Source organism: Stegodyphus dumicola, chromosome 4 (genome assembly GCF_044657685.1).
Source record: "Stegodyphus dumicola isolate Sdum_Otavi_A_Nest chromosome 4, ASM4465768v1".
Lineage (NCBI taxonomy): Eukaryota > Metazoa > Arthropoda > Arachnida > Araneae > Eresidae > Stegodyphus > Stegodyphus dumicola.
Genome location: NC_140771.1, coordinates 39012111 through 39026583, shown reverse-complemented (window position 1 = coordinate 39026583; position 14473 = coordinate 39012111). Strand labels below are relative to the sequence as shown.

Genomic DNA, 14473 nt, shown 5'->3' with positions numbered 1-14473 from the left:
AAAATAAGAATTCTGTATGATTCCATTAATAAAGTTCTATATTTGGAAAATATTATATTGATCAATACATTTCACGACAATAAGCATAGCAATGGTCACTTTATGTAATAACACCAGAAAAAAGTGTCTAAACTCATATTTCATTCTCAGTTGCAGGCAACTGCGAAAAGGTTCCTCTCTGAACATGAAATGGATTTCAAAATTAATTATCTTGGTCAATTTTTACTGCACTGGATTCACACTTATTGCTTATTACTTTTCAGAACGAAATTTTACCAAATATAAAAATAGAGATCGAGAAATGATATAAAACGTTAGAATTTGTAATTTTTAAAGCATTGATTTCTTTTAATTTTAAAATGCTCAAACACGAGGATTTAGGTCATTTACAACATTTCTGTATATAAGCGTATATGCGTAGAACCAACGGTTGCGAAACTAAAGGCCACATAAGTACTTTCGTGGATACAATGCATAATTTCCGGTAATTCTGTACCAAAGTATATATAAATATATGTTTAATCTTTAGTACAGTATATATAATATATGTATGGCACTGAAAAGGACATTTATTAATTCTAATAATGGTGTGAATGCTTATTAAAATCGTGAATTCAGTATATTGTGAATCACGTGATTTAGATGTGTTATTACGTACAGGTATTAGAGATAATATTAAAAACGCAATATTTGATTTGAATTAGTATACAGAGTTTACGTTACCGCGAAACCATTCAATTAATTAAGCAGCGCATTTTTTTATTTGAAAGATATTATGAAAATTAAAAGGAAAAATCATTTACAATTTAAAATTATCTGTTAAATAAACACCTAAGTGTGCCGTGCAGTTAATATACGCCTACTTACTACAACGTAACCTAACCAGTATTGGGAACGTAGTGAGTTAATTTCTAAAAGAATATGTTTTTTTAGAAAACTAGTGGATACTATAAAGTGATTGTATTAAGCATTCGCCAATCCTATGGCCAGACCTGGTGGACATTGTATTGTGTAGGCAACTAATGGGCGGCCACAGTACCTCCCATGAAGGAACAGACAGTTGCCGTGCTTCTTCGGAATAAGAAACCCGGGCTCTTCGGGACTGCAGTAGACTCCACGCACCACTATACTATAGGAGCAGCTGTTTAACAGGCGTATTTTGACCCGGTAATCAAGGAGCATTAGCTGCCTGCGTTGCTGTTTTGAGGGTGTTCCTGCGCGTAATGTGAATGGGAGTTAATTTCCCTTAAATCGCCCAGAATCCCTTCCATTAAGCAGATACAGTGTACTCTACCTCAGTCAATTAACAAAATAAAGGAACGAAAAGTATTCATATTTCTAAAGAAGAAAATTAAATGGGGTCCATTTAAGCAACAAATGATGCGCTCTTCAAAGTCGCGGTTAGCTCTGAAATAGAATGGACGTACGTTTAGTAAAACAGAATATTTAAAAGAATTTATTCTAAACACTGTGTTACATAAAAGAATCGCATATCTTACAGTAAAGAAGTCAGCCTTTTTAAATCCTATCGGCTAAATGAGGCCAAAGGACTCGGTATCGAATCTGATTAAGTCATGGACTGTATGTGTGTTAGGAGAATAAAGGGCAGTTAAAATCTTCTAACTGAGAGATTTCTAGAGAGTTTATCTATAGGGTGATAAAGGAAACAATTATCTGTATTTCATTATTTTAGCTGTTCTTGAACAATATTTTAATGCTTTTTGGAGAAACTGTATTATTGTTATTGTTGTTTAAATGTAAGGCTCACGTCTTGAACTACTCATGATTAGCCTGAGGTCATCCATAGCAAAAATAGGATTTAAAATAACATAGACGCATTACAAATGCTTCCAAAGAGTACTGAATGTTAAAAAAATAGCGAAGAGTTAAAATGTATTGAATGTTGAAAATGAAATGTACTGATAAATTAAGAGTTAAACTTATAGGTATTTGCAGACAAATTAAAGGTCATACATGTATGTACTTGCAGACATTTGCTCTTAAACTTTACTACTGATATATTTTTTCATTTTATCTAAATTGTTTTGACAAAAACCCTTAAAAATATATGAGATCTCCTGTACTACAGTTTTAATAACAGGATTTTAACCGAAAGATGGTTACCAATCTGTTTTGATGAAGAGTTAGCTAACTTTACTCTGTATGGCTTATTTGTTGAAATTAAACTTTTATTTTATCTCCAATGTTTCGGTAAATTTCTTTTAGTGTAGTTATATATAATGTTTAGAAATCAACGCTTTGGAAATTAAATTAATTTAGTTAAATAGTAACTTAAATGCAATTTTTAAAATTAAAACAGCTAATGTTTTAAATTAAAAATACTTATACAATTTAAAGCAAAGCATTTGCAAGTTTGTGTATTTAACTGCGCTTACGTTCTTCGAAAATATCTGTTATATTTCTTCGAAAATATGTTTGAAATAAAATACTTAAATTTATATGCTCTACCTCAAAGTATGAGCGTTGCTCGCTTCTGTGTAAAAATAGTTTTCAAGTTATACATAATTCTGAGCTGTAAATACACTGTAAGTGCAACAGCTATGTGGATGTAGGTACAACAGCTATATACATTATACTTACGTACATACATACACACACACGCATATATATAATATGTATATATACAGTATGTTTTATTTATATATGTAATTATGTATGCATACATATATAGCTATGGTACCCATACGAAATACGAATATCAGAACTGTAATGAAATTTCAATTTCTATGAATGTCAAGATAAAGTTTTTCAGAGTGATAGCCCAAAATGGCATGATTAAATTTTGATAAAATAAATATTATAAAATTTCGGGAACTATGTAAAACTCAAATGAAATTAATTGGTCAATTGATTGTCAAGTAATGAGATTTAAAAATTAAAACTTAAGAATAAACTCTAAGCTCAAGAATGTTTTAAAATTAATTATACAAATTAATTTTAAAATAGAAATTATTCTAATTATAAAATTAAGCGCCAATAAGCAAGGAATCAAGTATGCCATTAATATTAAATTCATAAAGGATTTTTAGAGTTTCAAAATTTAAAGAAATTTCGCTGTTCATATAAAATTAAAGCAATCTAGCATGGAAACAAACAAACAAAAAAAAAAATAAATAAATAAATAAATAAATAAAAAAAAAATGAGAAGAAAATTTCCTTTCATTATGAATCAATGAACAACATAAAACCGTTGTTAATAGTATAAAAACATAAAGTAATTAAATCAGAAAAAAACATTTTATGTGCATTATAAATTTAGAAATTTAACAATAGAAGAGTTATAATGTGCATAAAGAAATTGAATTCTCTATACTTGTATCTTCCGGTACCATAAGTTAGACTAAATCATTATAAATCATTACATAAAGCATTTATTCAAGTTTTTTTACAGAAAAGCTAATTAAGCACAATGTAGCAATAATGTATTAAATTGGCATATTTTTAATAATGATGGAAATACATTAATTGCTTACTAAATGCTGTAAATATTTTTATTGCTCTACATTTTCATCAAGAATTAATTAATTAAACTGCTTTAATCCTTAAACAAACGAGCGCCGAAGATATTTAAATTCGTTTTCCTGCAATTTTCAATAGATGAGTGAAGACGGCTCATGCAAGAAAACGAACTTTCAGGAGGTGAAATTTCAATCACTTGCCAATACTTCCGTAAACGAGATACATGTGTGATACCAACTCAGATTTAAATTATAATGGCCTAAATTTAATATGCATAATCTGTAACATTAAAAATCAATCGCAAAATGTATTACTTATACTCTTTTAAAATCTGAGAGTTTGTTTAAATGTGTTACATTAAAACACAGATGCAAGAAAGTAATTTTCCTATTTGAAACATGCAAAGAAATTAGTCTGAAAAATTTCCAAGTTTGGGCGATTTTTGGCTCGATTATTCCGACTTGGCGACGTGATGTACTATATTCTTGCAACCCTAGGGGGGAAGCTGCGCGCTCTTCGTCGGTAGGTCGTCAAAAGGGGTTCGGCAAGGAGACCCGGAGCAGAAGAGAAATCGAGTGTGCATCAGCCAGCCAGCCTAGAGCAGGTGTGCAGGGCCTTCCGTTTGTCTGTCCGTCTGACCGTCCCCCCACACCACCCTCCTCCACACCCTTCGGGCATCGATGATGTAGTTTGCAGTCCCGAAGAAACGTAAGTGCCATTTCCTTTTTTAATTTTTTTTTAACCCCTGCTCTTCCTTCTTAGACTTCTCTTTCTCTCGTTGCGACCTACTTTCGGATGATTCGTCAGCGCCCCGCGGAAGAGTTCCGCAAAACTTTTCAAAGTTCGGAAAAGTTGTTCGTAAAGTTTTTAATGCTACGGAAATACTGCTGCGGTTGAAAATTAAGCTTACACCCTCTGTTATGGATGTTTTTGAAGTAAAAGCTAGTTTTAGAACTAGATTCTGGATGCATAAAAATGCGAGAAAAGCCTAGAGACGCAGAACCCGAGCCCGGGTCACGGATGGTTACTGCACTGCACCAAAACATGGTGACTCAGCTAATCACTGATTGGGTCATGCTTATTTCTAACATGTCCAAACATTTCCGCACGATTTGTAAAAGAAAAGAAAAATCTATTGCATTTAGCCCCATATTTTTCACTTTAAAATAAAAACTCTTTACGCTTTTGAGTAAGATGAGCTTCGCAACTAACTTACCCTAAACTGAATTCCATTTCCTATATTTTATTCAATCGAAAGTTCTAAGTATTACATTTCCTATTTTTAAATACAATCAAATTGATAATGCAAAATTTTAAGGTAACATAATATAATAATATGCAATTATTAAAAAATCCCAACCTTCATTTCTGTACTTGAGTAACACTGCATACTAGAGAATTTCAATCCTCATTTTTGCTCTTTAATATTGTATACAAAGGATTAACCAATTGGATAATTATCTAAATATTTTAATTTAAACATTTACAATTGCTCGCTTCCATTATAATACATAATACGCTTTCCATTCTTTCTCCATTTCTTCTCTTCTTTTCAGTTAATTTTTTAAATATAACCCCATGCTTAGAAAGACGAGAAAAGCAAATAAAAGAATTGTTTATACTACCGGTATAAATAAATGTTATGGGATATTTAATTATTTAAATACTGTTGCAGGGAAATTACAATCATGTATCTGAAGTTAAAATATCCACATTTCTTCGAAATCTACTGAATAAAAGAATACATTTGTAACTCTAAAGTATAATCAATGAACCTGCAACGAAATTATGAAATCATCACAAAAATGGCAACTAAAATATTTCAGAAGTTGTAAACAATTTCTTTTGACAAATTGTTCAAAGAAATATTAAAAAGAGAAATATACCAAAACAAAATCTATACTTAAAAATTACATTAAAATTAACAACATTAAAAATTAATTAAATGTAAAAATGTCGTAATCATGGAAAATACATGATGTAAATTTAATAAAATCGAGGATCAATCATTATAACAGATGAAAAAAGATATGGGCAGAGATAGTTAGAAAACATATTCAACAAATTTAAATTAGCTTGGGAAAAACTTTAGTTTTTAACATTGAAAAGTTTTAAACTGTAGAAAACTGAATAATTATATATTACGAAATTTAAACTTTATACTTACTTTTTGAAACACTAGAGAAAAAAATTTAGTAACTCCATTTAAGCTGCGGCCCACCAGCGGCCGAGCGGTAAAGTCGCTGAACACTGGTATTTCGGTCCAAGGTTCGATTCCCGCGAACGGGCTGGCTGCATGGGTGTTTTCGTGGTTTTCCCCATGTGTAACGTGTATACGAGCCAGTTTCCCTTAGAAAGTCCTCCACGAAGGCATCCCTCCCCTTAGGCAGATAGCCCTAGTGTGCTTTGCCATAATTAAATACACACACACCATTTAAGTTGCATTTTTAAAAGTAGTGTATTAAAAATTAAAAAGAGAACAAAAAATAAGTTTCTCCAAATGCGTAAAAATAAAATATGCTTTTTATTTCAATATCTTGTAGACTGAGAGATACATAAAAAGAAAATATGCGATTATATATTTACTTTTCGTCTCAAAAAAGTATTCTATAACGTAATTTAGAATCTAGTGATCTCTTATTTTCAAATTCCATAGCATTTGATGCAGAAAAATTTGCCAATTTACACTCGTGAAATAGTGAACGGTATTTTGTAAATTAAATAAAAATATGTATGCAAATGAAAAAAAAATTATACACGGAAATGTTATATCACAAGACATAAAGTCCTCTTGGCATGTGATTATAATATCGTATATTAGCAATACAATCTAAGCCGTGGATTGAGAAATTTCTGTTAGATTTATGTAAGGATATTTTCTAAAATTTAATTTTCAACTTTCATAATAATTCAATATTAGCAAATAATAAAATTAAGCAGTTCAATATTCGCAATAAAATTGAGGTATATATGCATATATATAGACATATATCTCTGTCTCTCTGTCTCTCTCTCTCTATATATATAATTAAAATACTATCATGCTACCAGATTCTGCTGTTCTTAACATATTTGCAGAGTTTAGTCACGTTTTTTGAAAAAACTGTGAGTTAGAATTATATTGATTAAAAATATTAATGTATACCATATTTGTTTCTCTCTATATATTTATATATATATTATATAATTAATAAATTTAAAAGGAAAATTCGGAACTTGATTGATAGATAATAATTTCCTCCCTATATATATATATATATATATATATACTTAGAGAAAGAAAGAGAGAGACAGGTCTTGGTCTCATATATATATATATATATACATACATACATACATTATCAAATATTGTATGGTCTTAAATTCACTTAGTGCGAAATGAGTTATTCTACTACTTGCGCAATTGCTACAAAGTAAGTTAATAATAATTTATTTACTAAAGAAATATTGATTATATTATCTCCTAAGATTAAATTCAGTAGAATTGTCTTAAAAGAGTGAATCCATACTTAGTAAGTTCAATTCTGAAAATTGTTTTAAAGTAACTTGAATGTAAATTGTTAAAAATGTTTAACGGGGACTTGAATTAAATCATGAATAACAAAATTTCAATTGTGAAAAGAAATAAATCAAAAACTAGTAATTAAATTAAAAGTAAGTAATTATTACCATTGATCGGAAATTAGTTGATTTTTCAAGGGGAACAAACCAACTCCCGTTCAATGAACAAAAATTAAGAAATAAATACGAAGGTGTTTCTTCCTTTAATCAAGTAATAAGGTGATGCCAAACCGGCAATGCAAGCTAGGCCAAATATTTCCGTGAATAGAAGGGATCAAGAACCAATGCAGAGTATCAAGGAACTCATTCCTATTAAGCATTTTCGCTAATTCAATTTTGAGTGAAAAGCAATTTCTTCAGTAAAATTGATAAATTACTCGAGTAATTGTCCCCCGACACCCTCGTGTTTATGCCTTTTAATTCAAAACTATTTGTAAAAATTAAACATTGGAAATTGGCATTATGAAATAGAACTCAAAGTAATTGAAATAAACATTAGAAAATTACGAAATATAAGAAATATAAGGCAATCTTTGCAAAAACAAATAAAAAAATAAAAAAATAAAAATGTAAATTTAAAATATATATAATAAGAAAAGGGAATGTACATGAAGGTATAAAAGGCCAGAACAAGCATTAATTAACTTACGTTCTTTCTAGTGGGAAGTGGGCAAAGTGTTTTCTTCGCGTCAGACGCGAATGTTATCTATCTAAAAAAAGAATTATAAAAAATGCTGTAAGTTAATGTGTGCCTTAATGGTGTAGTTGGAGAAAAATGAAGAATTGTAAGGTCCAGAGTTCGAATCCCGGCGATGACATCGCTGTTAATTTCATCTCTCCTGCTCCAAAAAATCCTAGATAGTTCTTAAATCAAGGTATAAATATCCATGGTTAATAATTATACATCTGTTCAGACTGGCACTGTAGCTATGCGTCTTTACAAGTACAAAAGTAAATTATTATTTCTATAATATTAATACATAAATTAATCTTGCTCATTATAAGGGTGAGCAAAAATTTTCTTTCCAGAGGTATATGATCAGAGCTACACGGCTTCTGATTCAAAGAAATCCTAGTCTGTGGTAAGAAAATTGTCTGACTGGTGGGTCAAGTTAAAGTTGTTTCATGTGGTAAAATCTTCCTGTCTGTTGCACAAAATGTCTGATCGTAACTTCTTCCCACATCTTACAAATTCATTCACTTCCGATATCAACTGACGTTTTTCACAGTTTTGAAACCTCCGAAGTAGAAAAAACTGCTAAAAATAACAATGTGGGGCATTAAAAGGCTACGAACAGCAGAGGAGTAAGTAAGGTCACAAAATAATAATAATTCGACACTAAATTTCGTTCTAGCTTTATGAGCAAATTTTGCGATTTTACCCATGAGTGATACACCTACTTGTTTTAGAGCTTTCTTCTCGACGTAGAAAGGTAGTAGGCAAATAGTTCGCGATTATTACCGTCTTATTACACTTCCAAATTCCTGTAGCTTTCTTAAAGAAGCCAACTGGAACACAGGTCCATCTTAAGTGTTACTCGGATCATCAAAAAGAAATTTTATATTTTTAGCTGGTGAACTTTGGCTTTAATAACATAATTACTCCACTTCGAAAAGTCAGCTGAATTCAATGAACTTATATTTGCATATTTTCAATGCAAAGCGAAGGTGATTGTGGTTCATATTTTCTGAGATATTTTGCATTATTATTGTGAACTAAAAGTAAAATTCAGTCATTAAGCGATCTGACTGCATTCTACCGTCGTAAATAATAAAATTTGAAAGGTAAGGTTGCTAAAGTAAGTATAAAATGAAGGATACAGGAAATAAAGAAAAATATCTGTTAAATAGTTCATTAAGATAATATACTTTTCATATGTATGCTTTGCTGCTTTTGCACTTCGTGACCGAACAACGTTTGACCTTATTTAAAATTCTTGAGATGACTTTTAGCCGGTATTTTATGACATTTTGTAACTGATTCTTTTCTCTTAATTTCTGTTTTAATTTTTTGGGCTGGGAATTTTTATTCATATTGGAATATATTCCACTTTAAAGTTTATTTAAACTTATAACCTCAAGATCTGTTCTTTGCGTTATTAATCTCACTTTTCTGATGTATTTAGAGCAGCCCAAGAATCATGGTAAAGATTACTAGATTGCGTCTGTCGTCGGTCGCAGCCTTGAGTACTGTACAGGTGACAGTCTACTTTTATGCTCACTTCTGCGCCAATTTGAAAGAAAAGCAACCCAGGGGCGGATCCGAGGGATTTCCACCCCCTGTTCTCCTATAATCAATCTCTTAAGATTTCTGGCTCGCCGCATGTTTTGAGTGCCCTTATGTCGCACAAACATTATATATTTATAAATGCCCATGACATCTCCGGGATTTGAACCCGGGCCCTTCGCTAGTGCAGGCAGCGTCGCTAACTACCTTTGCGCCTGGGAGGCTGTCTCAAGGTCTAAAATGCTTGCAAAATATCATGTATTACTAAATATAAGAACAAACATCGCAAAATAATCCGTACACCCATTTGGTCCACTGTATCAAAAGCCAACCTGGGCGAAATTTCAAAAACAATAATTCTCTTCATTTTGAAAATGCTTTGCTAAAGATTACGGTTTTCAAAAAAGTACATTTTTATTCCTTTCACTTCGGCAAGTCTCCAAATTTTCAATTAAGTCACCGTACCCAGTTATTGTACCATGTTTTTAAATGGTACCAAATCTTAATTTCTTACTATGCGGGTTTCCACGCTTTGAGACTTTAATAAGCTTAGGCATCTGAAAATATTATAGGTTGTTATATTACAGGTCGAAAGTAGACCTCAGTTACGAAAAATAGCATTTCAACCCACCTCCTTAAATCACTTAATTTTGTCTTCGCTTGTTCCAGATATGGAAATGCAATATTCATATTCTTTGAACTGGTATCTACAGCCTGGCAAAAATAGATTTCAGATTTATGTGGTTTGTTAGAACATTTGCAAAATTATTAAATAGTGTTGCAAGTGACAAAACGAATCCTCTTTCAAGTGATGTACGTATTTCCTCCTTTACAACCCATGAAATTGTTTGCAAATGCAATCTAAACTATTGATACGAGCGCATACTGGCTATTTTGTAATTTTTCCAATCATGTGTTTTTTGCTTTAAAATGCACAGATCGCATGATTTGCAGAAATCCATTCCGGCTTATGTTGCAAAGGAAAAAAAAACGTTCCCCGTACGCAGAGTCAGTAAAAAGATACTTATTGCGAGTAAGATGCGTCGAATGAAAATCAATGCAGCAGATATATCCACGAAGGAAATATTTCTTATTTTGTTATCCAGTTTAAATGTTACTTTATCACCTGCCCCTTTCGTATTTAAAATGTAATCATTTATTAAAGGTCATCATGTATTTTGGAGTTTGTCTAAGAAAATTTATTTATGAGAAAGGTTTGCGACCATTGGCATTTGCCCAGAATCATTTGGAAGGATCGTTGGCCAGAAAAGTCTGAAAATATCTACGCTATCATTCATATTGTCCCATATGTTTTCGCTTTCTTTTTAATTTAAAAAATGTATCAGCATTTACTGTTTATTTTACACTTCCCAGTACTTTCTGTGACTTTTTTATCTCACAAATGTCTCTCTTAGGATCTACATTGATAGTATTTGTTTTAAGAAAATAGTTAATACATAACTCGTCTTGATAAACAACGAGTGAGTAATATTGTCGATCGCAGGTGATGAAATATTTTTCGAAAGTTTTAAAATTTCTACTACTGTCCTTTCACCTTTACAATTTATACATTTAATTTCTGATATCTTTGATTATCCTTACGATGACAAAGAGATGAATGTCAGAAAAGTGAGAAAAAAAGCGCTGTATCTTCTTTGGGTTAGCGATTCTACGTCATGGAAAATATAGTTATAATATTTTGTTAAAAACTGTTTGTAAAGCATCTCTGAAAACTTTATATTAAACATTTCACTAAATGTGATTTCAAGAATACCTTTCAAATTTTAATTAAAGAAAAGACTATAATTTTGAAAAAAACAAGATTTACGTTAAGAATTAAAGAAAATTTTATATGTTACAAGTAAATTACCGAGTAATTTCAATATAAAAGGAACTAATGGGCCTGTCAGTATAGTTTATCTTATTTGCAACTTCCAGCTCAGAACCAGATACATTTTGACAATTTAGGTCTTTCGCTCTTAAGTCAAAATAAGTAAATTCTGGTCTGCTTTGGATGCATTTGATAGAAGGATATCTACAATAGGCATACTAAAAGTTTCATTACAAATTATGAATTCAACACATGACGCAAGCATAATCTACATACAGATTTATTCCTAATATGATGCGCATCACAAGCCTTAGCACAGCGTTATTGTACGGTTTCGATTTAACCGTAGCTTATAAAATTTAATTTAATCCTCAGAAATGACGGTGAAAGACAGAAGAATAGTTATGATTAGAACTATTTTTTTGTTTGCTTTTTTTCTTTAGATATGGATTAGCTAATTTAATTTACAGAAATTATACACGAAGGCGAAATTCACAGATTTAAGTGAAAGTACGAAATTAATTCTTTGAATGCCATGCTTTTATTTTTAATAAGCGATTTATGATTTCAAAAAATGTTAATAGGACTTATACGTATGGTAAAAGTAACTCATACAATATTCTCTAACTGTGTTACTCTTTAATTTTATTTTATGGATCCCACACACGGTGCTCACTCAAATCTCTCTCTCTCTTACTCTCTCTCTCTATATATATATACTACGTATGTATCGCGAAAGCAGACTAAAAAATGTTAAATATCTGCTTAAAACAGAGTTTCACGATTCTAAGGGGATTTTTCCCATTACAAACAATAAAATGCGACTGAAGCAAAATACAAAAGAGAATAGTTCTTCCGCTTATGTTTGAAAACATAGATTCGTTTCCTATAGTTAGGAATGAAGATAAAATGCGACTCAGGAAACAAGCTAAAAAGGAGTAAATGACAGGTATAAAATGTAGAATTTTAATTGCAACAATGAATTTCGGATTTTATTGCTAGAGATTTAAGAGTTTTGGTTGCATTATGTTTTTTGTTCCAGAAATGAAAGGTATATGTTGTTAACTATTTTTAAGTCGCCTAACATTTCTCTATAGAAAAAATAAAATATGGAATGCAGAGTTCAGAATTTACTAACGAGTTATAAGGCGAAAGTACAGTAAGTCATTAAAAGATACAAAAAATACCATAAAACTGCTAAGTAATAGGAGACGTTTAAAAATTAGAAAACCTAGAAAGTAGTGCTTTTAAATTTGGAAAGAAAAAAATACTACAAAAATAAGTTGCAGGAAAAATAATCTTCTCCTTGGAGTTTCAATTAAAATAATACTGCCGTTTCTTTCAGCAATTATAAAAGAGTAAAGCTTTTAAAATAGGACTTTTAAATATGTATCAGCTGTTGTACTTTGATGTGAATAAAGAGCCACTTTGAGTTGTTTTAAGCTTTAAAATAATACACGCACCCTGATGTTATAATATTTTACTGTTTTCTTAGAAAATTCGTAAACTCAGTAAAGATATTTTATGAGAAATTTTCTTGTTTAAATTATTCTTTCTTGATTTAAAAGAGAGGAGATACAAAGATACTACATTAATTATGTTACAGGCAAAAATCTTCTTTGAATAACGAATTGTAGAGGATGATTCTATGCCATAAGCATAAAATTAACCAATATCTGTAAAGTGTTTGTATCCATAAATTGCAAACCTAAATATATACATTTTTCATATATACTGTACAGTCAGTACTGAGGAATATTATCGTGAACAGTACAATATAATACAGCATACAATTTTAGAGAAACAATATTGATCCATAAAGAGATTTCTAAGAGCGAATTTCTTCAAAATTTTATGTTTTCAGTTTTATGAATCTATTTGGTATTCAAGAATACTTACCTTCACAGGTAATTTTCTGGCTACGCTTTTCGCCAAATCTCTGCAATGTAACGATAGGATTTACTACACTGAAATGACTTGGACAAAGATGGTTTCTATATTTATTCACTCATTATCAACGTCCTTCCATCTCCATGCCTCTTCAGAGAAAACCACATGTGGCTGTTTTGCGAAGGCAGTTTTCACACAATATCTGCAAATGTGCTAATATGATGCTGTGAAAAAAAGTTATTGTTATGTTTTCTTCACGTAATAATATCAGGAATTTATATTTTCGGCTGCTGTCATGAGGCACACTGCGTCATGAATAGACTGGTTAATTTAGTTTGGTTATTATGATGCACTTGATATAGAGTGGTATTATTTTAAAAAACTGAGCAATAAGTTTATTTACAGGTGTATTACAATGTGGTAATTAAATATGAGAAATGATTTGTGAAATTTTTTTTTCTACTGTAACCGTAATTAGTTCTTAAGAAATGTACATCGGTTAGGTGGGTTTTCCATGCACACTTGTAATGTTACAGCAAAACAGCATTTACAGGCATTCAAAGATAACTAGTTCGCCACTTCGGTCGCATAACACTAACAGCTGGAGTGAAAATTTAACATCCGGTATGTAATTATCGAGAAACATCAGTTATGCGGATTATCTTTTATACTTAGTATGTTTCAAATATAGCTTAATGTTAATTTTTTTAAAGTTTTAAATCGCCTTTTTTGAGTGAATTGAAGAACACAAAAGGATAAAGCAATATGTATTTTTATTAAGGTATTTCATTAATTTAAGATGAATTTTTGTGACATATTTACAGTTTATAATAAAATAATTTATTTTAAAATTATTTTTTTCTACTGTAACCTTAATTAGTTCTTAGAAATGTACATATGTTAGGTGGGTTTTCCACGCACACTTGTAATGTTACAGCAAAACAGCATTTACAGACATTCAAAGATAACCAGTTCGCCACCTCGGGCAAATAACACTAAAAACTGGAGTGAAAATTTAACATCCGGTATCTAATTATCGACAAACATCAGTTATGCGGATTATCTTTTATACTTTAATTATATTAAAGGTAATTTATTTTTAACCAATAACACTCCATATGGATTCATCTCAGTTAATTCCATAATAAGTAGTTACTTAACATTTGGTTTATATTCGTTAACAGAAATGCAGTAACGCAACATAAATCCTATATTTTTGCCTTGAACAGTTACTTAGGTACGATATAAGCAAACAGATGTTATAAAGTTACTATAGATGACTCAAATGACATGGAGAAATCCGTAGTTTATTTAATGCAACTAGTCATTTCCAAGAAGTAACGATGAAAGCTTAAAATCCTTAGATATTCTTGATCAAGAGGAGCTCTTTCAAATTAAGCCGTACCATGCAGAAGATGATAATGCAAAATTCGAAGCTCCTGAAGATTTTTATGCAGAATCTTCTGTGGTTAACAGTTTTTTGC

At 30.8% G+C, this 14473-nt stretch overlaps 1 protein-coding gene across 2 annotated transcripts in view; it reads left to right on the top strand.

Annotated features, from left to right (window-relative positions):
• The window catches only part of LOC118195957 (complexin-like), a 980726-nt gene that overhangs the window by 363260 nt on the left and 602993 nt on the right, over positions 1 to 14473 (top strand). The window contains exon 1 of one of the 2 annotated variants that reach the window (XM_085814739.1): positions 4019 to 4188. The exons of the other annotated variant lie outside the window; for it this stretch is intronic. The gene's annotated coding sequence lies outside the window, so the exon portion shown is untranslated. Of the gene's footprint in view, positions 1 to 4018; positions 4189 to 14473 lie in introns of those variants that run through there. 2 annotated transcript variants of the gene reach the window in all.